The 10,369-nt window shown below is 33.2% G+C and overlaps 1 protein-coding gene and 2 pseudogenes across 1 annotated transcript in view; all 3 read right to left on the bottom strand.

Moving 5' to 3' along the window:
* The window catches only part of SPAG16 (sperm associated antigen 16), a 704,011-nt gene that overhangs the window by 169,432 nt on the left and 524,210 nt on the right, over positions 1 to 10,369 (bottom strand). The gene's annotated exons all lie outside the window — the stretch shown is intronic.
* LOC112477132 lies at positions 1,558 to 1,676 on the bottom strand (annotated as a pseudogene).
* On the bottom strand, positions 5,153 to 5,271 carry LOC112477112 (annotated as a pseudogene).

Raw genomic sequence — 10,369 nt, 5'->3', positions numbered from 1 at the left:
ACGGCTATATTATTTTTTGTTCAACCACCTGTGTATTAACATCTGTTTCCAATTTTTTTATGCAGTTTTCTATGCTGATTATCATCACTTCCATTATTTTACAAACTATATAATGTAGCAACCTCAAGACTTCTACATTCTAATTTCCTAGATTAGTTTATTATAAAAATATACCACAGTGTTTGTAGAAATCTAACATCTCCTGTCTAAAGAAAGATAATTTAGTTAAACAAGAATGTTTTATTTCAAAGATATTCTAATTACATATAATCAGATTAGATTTAATAACATTTTTAAATAAGATTTTTGGGGGTAAAAAAATTATAGAAAATTTAGAAAAGATAACCACCTACATTTTCTCTCAATTTCTTCTGAATGTGTATATATGCAAATATATATACTTCAGTATATATGATATATATTTTATATATATTATGATTATATATTTATGTATGTATGTATTACAAAGTTGGGAGACACACATATATCTGTAGATTGCTTTTTTAACTTAAATTTTATCTTGAACACTTCTCTACAATTAGGATATTATTTTTAAATCATATTAATTTTCTGAGTATATGAAAAAATTTACAGTTTTTATTAATTATTGTAAACTTCATTAATTTGTAAATTTGGCCTGAACAGAAGTACTATCAATACTCGATAAACCACAATACTAATATTTAGTCATACTATAAACACATCAACCCAAACTGGAAAGAACATATAATGACTTGTATAATATAAGCAGTTTTTTTTCTTTTTTTTGACAAAAAGCCTTTGGCATAATTTTTATTGTTTTCCCAGTGATTCGACTTTCTGAGGTACAAAAATGTCCATTTCTATGTAGGGAAGGCTAAGTGAGGATCTCTGACATTGAAGAATCAGTGTCTTTGTGTTTTAGATTTTGTAATCTAGATTATAAACTATATAATCTAGTTATTAAATGTAAATTTAATTATTACATGCAAATATCTCAGGCCAAAGATAGCTCCAGAATTCCTTCTGCTTTAACCACATCTATTTCAGCATAAAATTAACTTCAAAGTAATTCCATAAACATTTATTGAACACCAGCAATAAACCAGGCACAACGTCAAAGGTGTGGGAGATAAAGGTGAATACGTGTGTCTTTCTTCGGGAATTCAGTACTTCAAGGCAGACGGCAGGTGAAACACAAATTAATTCTAATACAATTTCATATGCAATAAAGATCCATACGAAGTGCAATGAGAACATAGATGAGAAAGGAATTTATTCTGCTTCAGGGACTGGAGTTGAAAAGTAGAAGCAATATTAGAAAAAGTGTTATCTGAATAGAACATTCAGATAAGGGTTTTCCAGGCGGAAAAGAAGACAGGAGTCCACAGAGCAAAGATGTAGAATCCTGACAGTGCCTGTAATGCTAAAGAAATGGCTGTTAGGACAGTAGCTCCCATCAAGGATTTTATCTTTTTATTTTTTATTTATTTAGTTTTAGGCGAGGCAACCCTTGGTTGACCTCATAGATTGCAAGGACCTTGTCAGCTTACAATCCCTTATTTTTTAATTTGTTTCTACCTACAGCACCTGGTCTTCCTAGGTAGTCTTCCATCCAAGTACTAACCAGGCCTGACCCTGCTTAGTTTCCAAGATCAGAATGGATCGGGCTTGTTCAGGGTGTCATGGCTGTAGTATCAAGGATTTTAAAGAAGGAACTGCCATGATGAGGTAAGTCTTGTTAAAGACATTTCTAGGGAAGGAGATTGTGCAGCTCTTTCGCAAGCAAAATAGCACTTGTTAATACTCCATATGTTAAGACAAAAGAGAGAAAATTCAGAGGTTTTGAGCTTAAACCATGAATGATGCTCCTTTCTGCAAGAAATAGGGTAAACATGGCTAGGAGGCCCATAATCTCATATCCCTTGGCAAGATAGAGGATTTTAGTTTTGTATAAATATAATACTCACATCCTGGGAGTTGCCACTATTGGAGCGGTATTCCAAATGTTATCCTTGAAATTAGACCTTAATCAATTTTCTAATAATTATTCTATATTAATGAACTTTCCTAGAGTTAGGGTTTAATACTACTTGTAAATAAATAAAAGTTTCCACAAATAGAAATTAAAAATAATCTAGCACAAAATTCTAACCCTAGGAATCTGCTACTAATGTCTAGAAAAACAATTGTAACTTCACAAAAACATGTGTGTTTTTTTTCTTTTTGGTAAAAATTCTTAAAAAAAAAAACAAAACACATATGTATAAACACACACACAATAAATCCTACTAGAGAATCTCAGGGGAGAATGAGAAAGTCCAGGAAGCTTTAAAAAAAAAAAAATTGACCATTTCTGTACTTCTATTGCTATATGAGACATGAATAAAAATTCAGGGAAGATTGTCTTATTGAAAAGAGTATAAAACTGTACATTCTTTGGAATCAAAGGAAAAGAAGAGGAATCTTTTTGTTAGCTTACCTTTAAAAAAATCCACAAAATTATAGGGTTATTTCACTTTCTTTGTGCATGGACGGAATAGCCATTTGCTAAAATAAACCTTTGAAAGACAACTCAGTAGCTTAGTCGAAAAACTACAACTACAGGGTAGAGTGAACTGATAAGAGGGGTATATTAAGATCTGTTTGGAGAATTTTTTCATTGTAATTTTTACAATTTTCCTTAGGTCTAGCCTATAATTTTTCAACCTTATATTCATGTTCAAGGGATAACTATCTAGCAACTAGCCCTGGTAGTAGAAAAGGTTTATTTTATATCTTTGCAAAGGTGGTTTAGGGAGGATGCTTTCCATTTTTTTCTTCTCTTGTCTGTTGGCTAGATGTTGACACTGACAGTGATCTCTAAAACTGTGTGTCGAAAGTGGAAGAGGCTTTGCCATCCTGGGCCACATCTGCATGGAGGAATGGCCTCCTCCCATTGCTTTAATGTGAGTTAGAAGTTAGCATTTTTGTGTTAAGCTACAGATTTTTTTCATTGATTTTTCATCACCTATCATCATATTAATTCATGCAAATAACACAAACTACATTTTTCAACATTAATAATTTTTCACTTTAAGATATAATATTTATTGCTTGATTGTTCTTAAAGAACTTCAGTAACACTTGATATCAGTTGCAAATCAATATTTTCAAATCTGATTCTTCAACTAGCAATTTATGGAACCACCGAATCTATGGAACAAGATAAAATTCTTTTACAACATAGGAGTAGAGCTGATGTACCAGTACACTCTATTCTAATGGTGATTTTCTCTTTCTTTAATTTTTTCTACATCATTAATTGAAATTATTCTGTAAGGAATGGTCATCTCTTCTTTCTATTTATTTATTTATTTATTTATTTATTCAAGCGTTTGTTTAAATCAGTGTGAACTCATGGAAATTTATTATATTATTTGGATTATAATATAATGCTATCATTATTTATTTTGATGATCAAATTATTTCAGCTTTGGTCATTGGGAGCTCCTTCATTTTAGCATCTAACAGAGCCAAAGTTCTCCTTTAAAAGCAAGTCAAAATTGCTAAAAAAATATGCTCAAATTTAAGCTTTAGAAGAGTTTAATGAGCAGTTTTCAAAAACCATCTGAAAAGCTCACAAAAATGCACTGAAAATGACTAGAGTTAAAGGCCCTCAATAAACGTTTTCTTTGTAGATATCAACCAACAAATATTTACTGAAATAATTGTACAAGGGAAATGCAAATAAATCACCAAAGTGCAACAAAAGAACAAAACACATTTTGTAAATTAGAGAAAAGTACACTCTAAAAGAAGAGCATTGACATTCTAAGCACTTATGAACAATCTATCTCAAAGTATATGAGCCCAAAACTAGTCTTCCAAGTTTTTCCCATCATAATTAAGGTCCAACATAACTAAATCAGTGGCCCTAAGAAACAGTGACCGAACCTGTAGATTAGAATTTTCTTACCATATCTTAGTTCCTTGAAAGATGTATTAATCTTGGAAAAATCTCATTGACACTAGTTTCAAGGGCTAAGGAGTCACAGAACATAGGGCCCCTGTGAAGTGCTGTTGGAGACAAAGGCAGAAGATAAAGTTTCTGACCCTCGACATCTTTCAGGAAATCTCACACCCATCCATCCCTATTACTCTATCCCAGTGACACATGGGAGCTCACCCAGGGTCTCTGATTACGAAATTGAGGAATTATGAAGTTGTAGGAATGGAGATGGTAGTAGTTTTTAATTTATAACACCAGAGAAATGTCTAAAATTATATGACAGTTTCTTTCCTAGTAAACTGGCTCTTAGAGTTTGCACAGCTAGATTATCTCAAACGCACATGCAGTAAAAAAAAAGGGGGGGTATAGCAATGCATCACGTAATCAAATACATAAGATATAATCATGAGCTTAATGCATGTCACTTCTATTTCACATATCCAGTTGACCTGAAACTGATCAATACTTGTGATATCCTAAAGACAGACAGTCTGAATAGTATAAATAAAAGGCTTATTTGATGATAACCTTATTTTCTAAATCACACGTTTTTATTACCTTCTCTGAATACAAGTAATATCCCTTTTTATGTATGTATAACAGAGCAAGGAACACAAAGGCAACAGAAACATGCTAAGCTGTTAAACTTCAAGGGATGCTTTCAGAAAGGGAAGGATGTGATGACCTTCAAAACGTTTCAGTATCTAACTGATTGCCTGCAGGAGCAAGCTAATCAGTAGATGAAGCTCTTGTATTTAAGTCAGACACTAGATAGAACTACAACACTGGAATTAAAACTGTATAAATGTGTCTGTGTGTGTGTGTGTGTGTGATATATACATCATATATATACATATATATTTTATAATATTCTTGTATATAATATATGTTTATACCTCTCTCCCACAGAAGACTTGTTTTTAATGACAGAAAGTCATTTGAATTGAGATTTTGGTAACTGAATCTCTCTGAAACAACATAATGCATGTGGAGTCACCTGGCATAAAACTTATATTATTAATAAGGCTTTATCTGAGTTCTAGCAAAGTGGAACATTTTTATTTTTTTATTTTTATTTTTAAATTTTTAAATTTTTTTATTTTTTAGGTGAGACAATTCTTGGTTGACCTCACAGATTGCAAGGACCTTATCGGTTTATAATCCCTTATTTTTTATTTTTTACGCCTACAGCACCTGGTCTTCCTAGGTGGTCTCCCATCCAAGTACTAACCAGGCCCAACCCTGCTTAGTTTCCAAGATCAGACAGGATCGGGCTTGTTCGGGGTAGCATGGCCATAGACAAAGTGGAAAATTTTTAAATCAAAGAAAGATACCTTGACTGAACTCACATGGAAGAGACAGGTCGCTGTCCAGTTAAGTTTTACTAGGTAGACAGACCTTCAAATAGTTCATTTGTATATTTTTCATTGTATTATTGTATTGCTGGCAGAAATCATGCCATTTCCCCCACCTTCTTTTTATCCCAAGGATAATTAACTTGCTCATTACCAAGTTGGCTCACTTAATAACAGTACAATCCAGATTCAAACTCCTTTAAGGATATTTTCCAGAAAGATGTTACCAAATTTAAGTTTGTAGTTTCCGACAACATTAACAAGTCAGTGTAATAAAACTCCCAATCATTTTACAGAATGTTCTAATGTTGTATATATGTCTTTGAGAAGAGAATATTCAGTATCATACTATCTGCTAGACAAAAGCAGTTTCTATTCAATAGCTGTATGTCTTCTGATAATCAAGGGAATTCAATATTTCTCTCCAAAAAAATGAAGAGAATATCAATGGGGCTAATCTCTTCAAAGTGCTTAGAGCTCAAAGCAATTGCCTGCAGTTGTAAAGAGTCCCCACCTTCATTATCTCAAAAAAGAAAAATGACCAAAATGCAAAATACTGCCTGGCATTTGGGATGGAAATTCTCAAAAGAAAGTTAAAATAGACATTCACCAATTCATTTCTAAGCTCAACACTTTAAAATGAAATTTACGACTTTAAGATAAAAGAGTTAAATTATGAACCTGTTCTTTATTAATACAAAATGAAGAGTTAAAGTGGCATAGAATTAAATTATATTGGTCAGCATCGAATAAATAGAATAATTTACATTTCAGATATTATTACAGTTTAAGAAATGATTTTTACAATATAATCATGAATGTCCAAGGATTATCAAATTATGACTTGCATGATATTTGCAAGTTATTTTCTAAGCACCTTATTTCATCTGAGAATTTAGTCAATGTTCTATCCTATAAAATGACAGATGTTTCTAGAAACCACTAACAGAAAAAATTCAAACAGATCTTACAAAATCATTATTATTTAGTTTTTAAAAATGACATAAAATGATTAATATAGTATACCAAAGGAAAAACTGTTCTGGTGAAGTAGCTGGATTTGGTGTACCGACATGCTCAGGCTGCCTAGGTTTTGATTTACCACAGGTAGCAATACACCCTGTAGAGGTTTGCTCATATTGGGGGTCTGAACCTTCCTGGGGAGCTTGTTTCCCTTTTTTCTCAGGCAATTAACTCAGCATACATTTCCTCAAGTCAACTCCATCACAAGCCACACAGAGTAAATAATAAATAAAGAGGCAAATCAAACTACCACTCCTTATATAAACTTGATACAAAGAATTATCAGCATGACAGATGAGTGCCATGCATCTGGAGGGGTTATAGACACTGGCCTGAGGGATCTGCTAGAACAGGATTTTCCACATTGCAACTAGAAACCAGTAACTAGGTCAGGAAAGCGAATGTAGTACATAATTTAAAATAATATTACAGAAAATATCAGAGTGCATCACATGTACTAAGAATATTGTTTTGTGAAACTTTTAATTTAGATATATGTTATATATAAATCTATTTATAGAACATAATTATATTATGTATATTACATATACATATATATGCACACACATATATACACACATATGTACTCTCATAATGTATGTTTGAGATTGTGTTTCAGAGACAGAGAGAGAGAGAGAAACAGAGATAGAGTTAATTCTCTGTTTCTCTCATTAGAATGCACACATGGGAGAGCAGAGATTTAAGCCTTTCCACCATATTTATATAGATTATTTCATAATATTTACGAAAATATAACAGGTATTGTTTTGTTATTCTCACTTCACAGAGGTGGAAATTTAGGCATAGAAACATTCAGAAATGTGTCCTAAGTTAAAGACCTAATAAGTGGGAGAATTGGATTCAAAATCAACCAGTGTCACTCAGGAGGCTATTGTTCTTAACTGCTCTATTGCCTCTGACATTAATTAAAATGAAAAAAGGCCCAATATAAAGTGTAAAATACTGTATTATTAGGATACTGTAAGATATAAGGTTAGATGTGTCAGATTAGGATATAAATATAAAGTGTAAAAACACTATATTGTGTTTATATATATTTAACTATACTTAGTAACATATAGTATTTTTACAATATGTCAGTACTGAGCTGATCAAGAAGGGAAGGTTTAGATGGTGAGACGCCAGTTGAAAGAATGCACAAGTGGCCGACAGGAGGATGAAACGGCGGGCACCAACTTTATTGTGGGGAGCGCATATCTGCTCTAGTTTTCTTCCGCTCCCTTTCTTGTGCTCCCCTTCTGCTCTCCAGGGGACCGTATGGCTCCACACATAGCAGAGTACAATAGTGGCATTCAGCCACACATGCGTGATACAATAAACTGAATTACGTTCACATATTTTAGGTGCAGGTGCCCTACTACACTAATGTAATATTCTAAATCTGGGGTCCTATTCTTAGCTGTGAGCCTGGATCACAGCCAGACCTGGGACCTGCCAGGCCTGGGACCCACACAATATTTAGTAACATACAGTAACTTTATATCGTATATAATTATACAGTAAGTTTACATAGAGTTCAAGAAATATAAAATTTTAAACTATAATTTGTATGATTTCATATGATTTATTTTTCCTTTATGTATTTTCCATATTGCTTTCTTAAAAATGTTGGCAATGATCACATAAAACATTTAGAATAAAAAATGTACAGATTAAAAATAATGCCTCGTGTGGGCATAATAAAGGAATCTAAATGCTACTGTGGTTTGACAGCACCAATAAAATGCTCTTTCCTTTCCTGTTCTATTTTGGAACCACTAGAGAATAGACACAGGAATTATAGGGATAGAGATCAAAATACCACCTTTAATATGATAAGGGTTAATTTAAAATATAAATATGCAGGCTCATCAGTGTCCTAACAGTTCCCACAGTTAATTAACCCTGCCCGGCCAATTATTGGCAGACTTGCAAAAACTCAGGCTTCTGCTATTGGAGTAGTTCGCTGAAAGTGATGAATGTGATCAGAGGGGAGACTTTCCCAAGGTAAAGGTCAGTGGAGGATTTATTCAGTGGGACTTGCTTGGTTCTTCTTCAACTCTTTAGTTAAGCAAAACTCCACTTTCACAAAGGGTGGAAGGAGGGAGGGAAAAATGGAGTAGAGAGGGGCTACAAATATTCTAGGTCCCTTCCCTCCATGCAAAAGTGAAGACTTGAGGGATTAAGTGTTAATCTCCCCTACATATAAAGGCCATCTTTCATTTGGCTTCAGATGAATTTTCATCTGTCTTTCTGTTCCTTTCTTTCTGGCTCTTTTTGGGAGGAGATAGGCAAGACTTCAGGTTGCATGTAGGGGATCATTAGGGTTAATCTAGCCAACCACAATAGGAAGCTTAAAAGATACCAGCATTATTTATTTGTGTGCTATTTTTTTCTTTCATGTATGTATAGGAATATAGGTTTGTTTTTTTTTTTTACTTTATTTTATTTATATTCAAATTTATTACGTATTTTGTTTAGAAAATTTAGAACATAGGGAATACACCTCAAAGAGAATGCCTATACACATTTCGGTGACCATAATGCCAAGTGTTTTATGTGCGTCTCTTTCAGTCAGGGTCCAGGCAGAAAACAAAGAGCACACACTCAGATGGAAATTTTAGAGGCTTCTTAATGCAGGGACTATTTACAGAGGGGGGAAAATAAAGGAAGAAATAAATACATTAATTAGGAGTATTAGGAAGTTGTTAACCTATACTAGGCCAGAAGAGTAGAAATGACCTAAGTGAAACCTGGCTAAGAACTAAACCCATAGAAGCAGAGCTGCCTGACAAGAGCTATAGCCATCAAGTAAGGTAGCCATCACCAAAAATGCATCCAAGGTGGGAACAGACAGAATATATGCTCCAACCTCTCCTCCTGCCTTCTCCTCTCCTATCAGTGCCTTTCATTGGTCAATTCTAAACATAAGTCAAGGGCAAGTCAGCTTTCCCAGAGAATAGGGGAGGGCAGAGAAGAACAAAAATGGATGAATGGAGGGACAGAGCCAGTGAAGGACGAATAGTACAACATCCATCTGCTGATCGGCCTGCATGCTTATTATCTATCTATCTATCTATCTATCTATCTATCTATCTATCTATCTATCTATCTATCCATCCATCCATCCATCCACTCTTTGTGAAATCATGTCCTCTACTCTGTTTTGTCACTACATTTATCTTCACCATGTATCATGAAAATTTATCTTTGTGCTTCATCATATACACACTTATGACATTTTAATGCTCACATGGTATTCCCCTATAGGAGATATTCAATCATACCTTATGCTTACACATTTAATTTATTTTCAAATTGTCTTCAGTTATTATCTTTTCATGACTGGTGTTCAAATATCCCCTTTTGAATTATTTTTGAGGATTATTTTATAATTAGTGTGACTAATGCTCTATTTTACCTTTCAACACAAAATGAGAATCTCTGATAATTTTATCACATGAGAAAGCTAATTGACTCGGAATCGTAGCAAATATGGCTTTGTTAATTCAAGTCATACTTTCATTACTGAAAATAGTAGGGTGATATTTTTATCTGGTTGACTGAGATATGATGGGGCTATTGAGTACTACTATCAACACAGTTTCATTGCATTATGATCAATTGGTTGTTCCAAACTCCAAAGCTGGATCAAGGCTTCCTTATGAGTATCAATATTTAATTGAGACTACAATTTAAGGAAGAAAAAAAAAACAAAACAAAGAAAAGTTACAGGATGTTTTGGATCTACACTGAAGAATGAAAGTAACAAATCTAGAAATATGACTTAGTTCAACTATCTCAAAACAAACTGAATGCCAACTACAGCAAACAAAGAAACAACAACAACAAAAAATCAGTGTAAAACATTTTAAAAGAGAAGTCATTTTTGATAATGAAAAACTCAGAAGACTAAGAATTAAAAAATCTGCTGGTGAAACAAATGATATTAAAATAAATGAATTGCTATACAAATGTAAAGTATTATTACTAAAAGGACTCCCATGTTGATGAGTTCTCT

Source organism: Pteropus alecto, unplaced genomic scaffold (assembly GCF_000325575.1).
Source record: "Pteropus alecto unplaced genomic scaffold, ASM32557v1 scaffold182, whole genome shotgun sequence".
Classification (NCBI taxonomy): Eukaryota; Metazoa; Chordata; class Mammalia; order Chiroptera; family Pteropodidae; genus Pteropus; species Pteropus alecto.
Note: the sequence above shows the minus strand (reverse complement) of the source record. Positions and strands in the feature narration are given on the sequence as shown.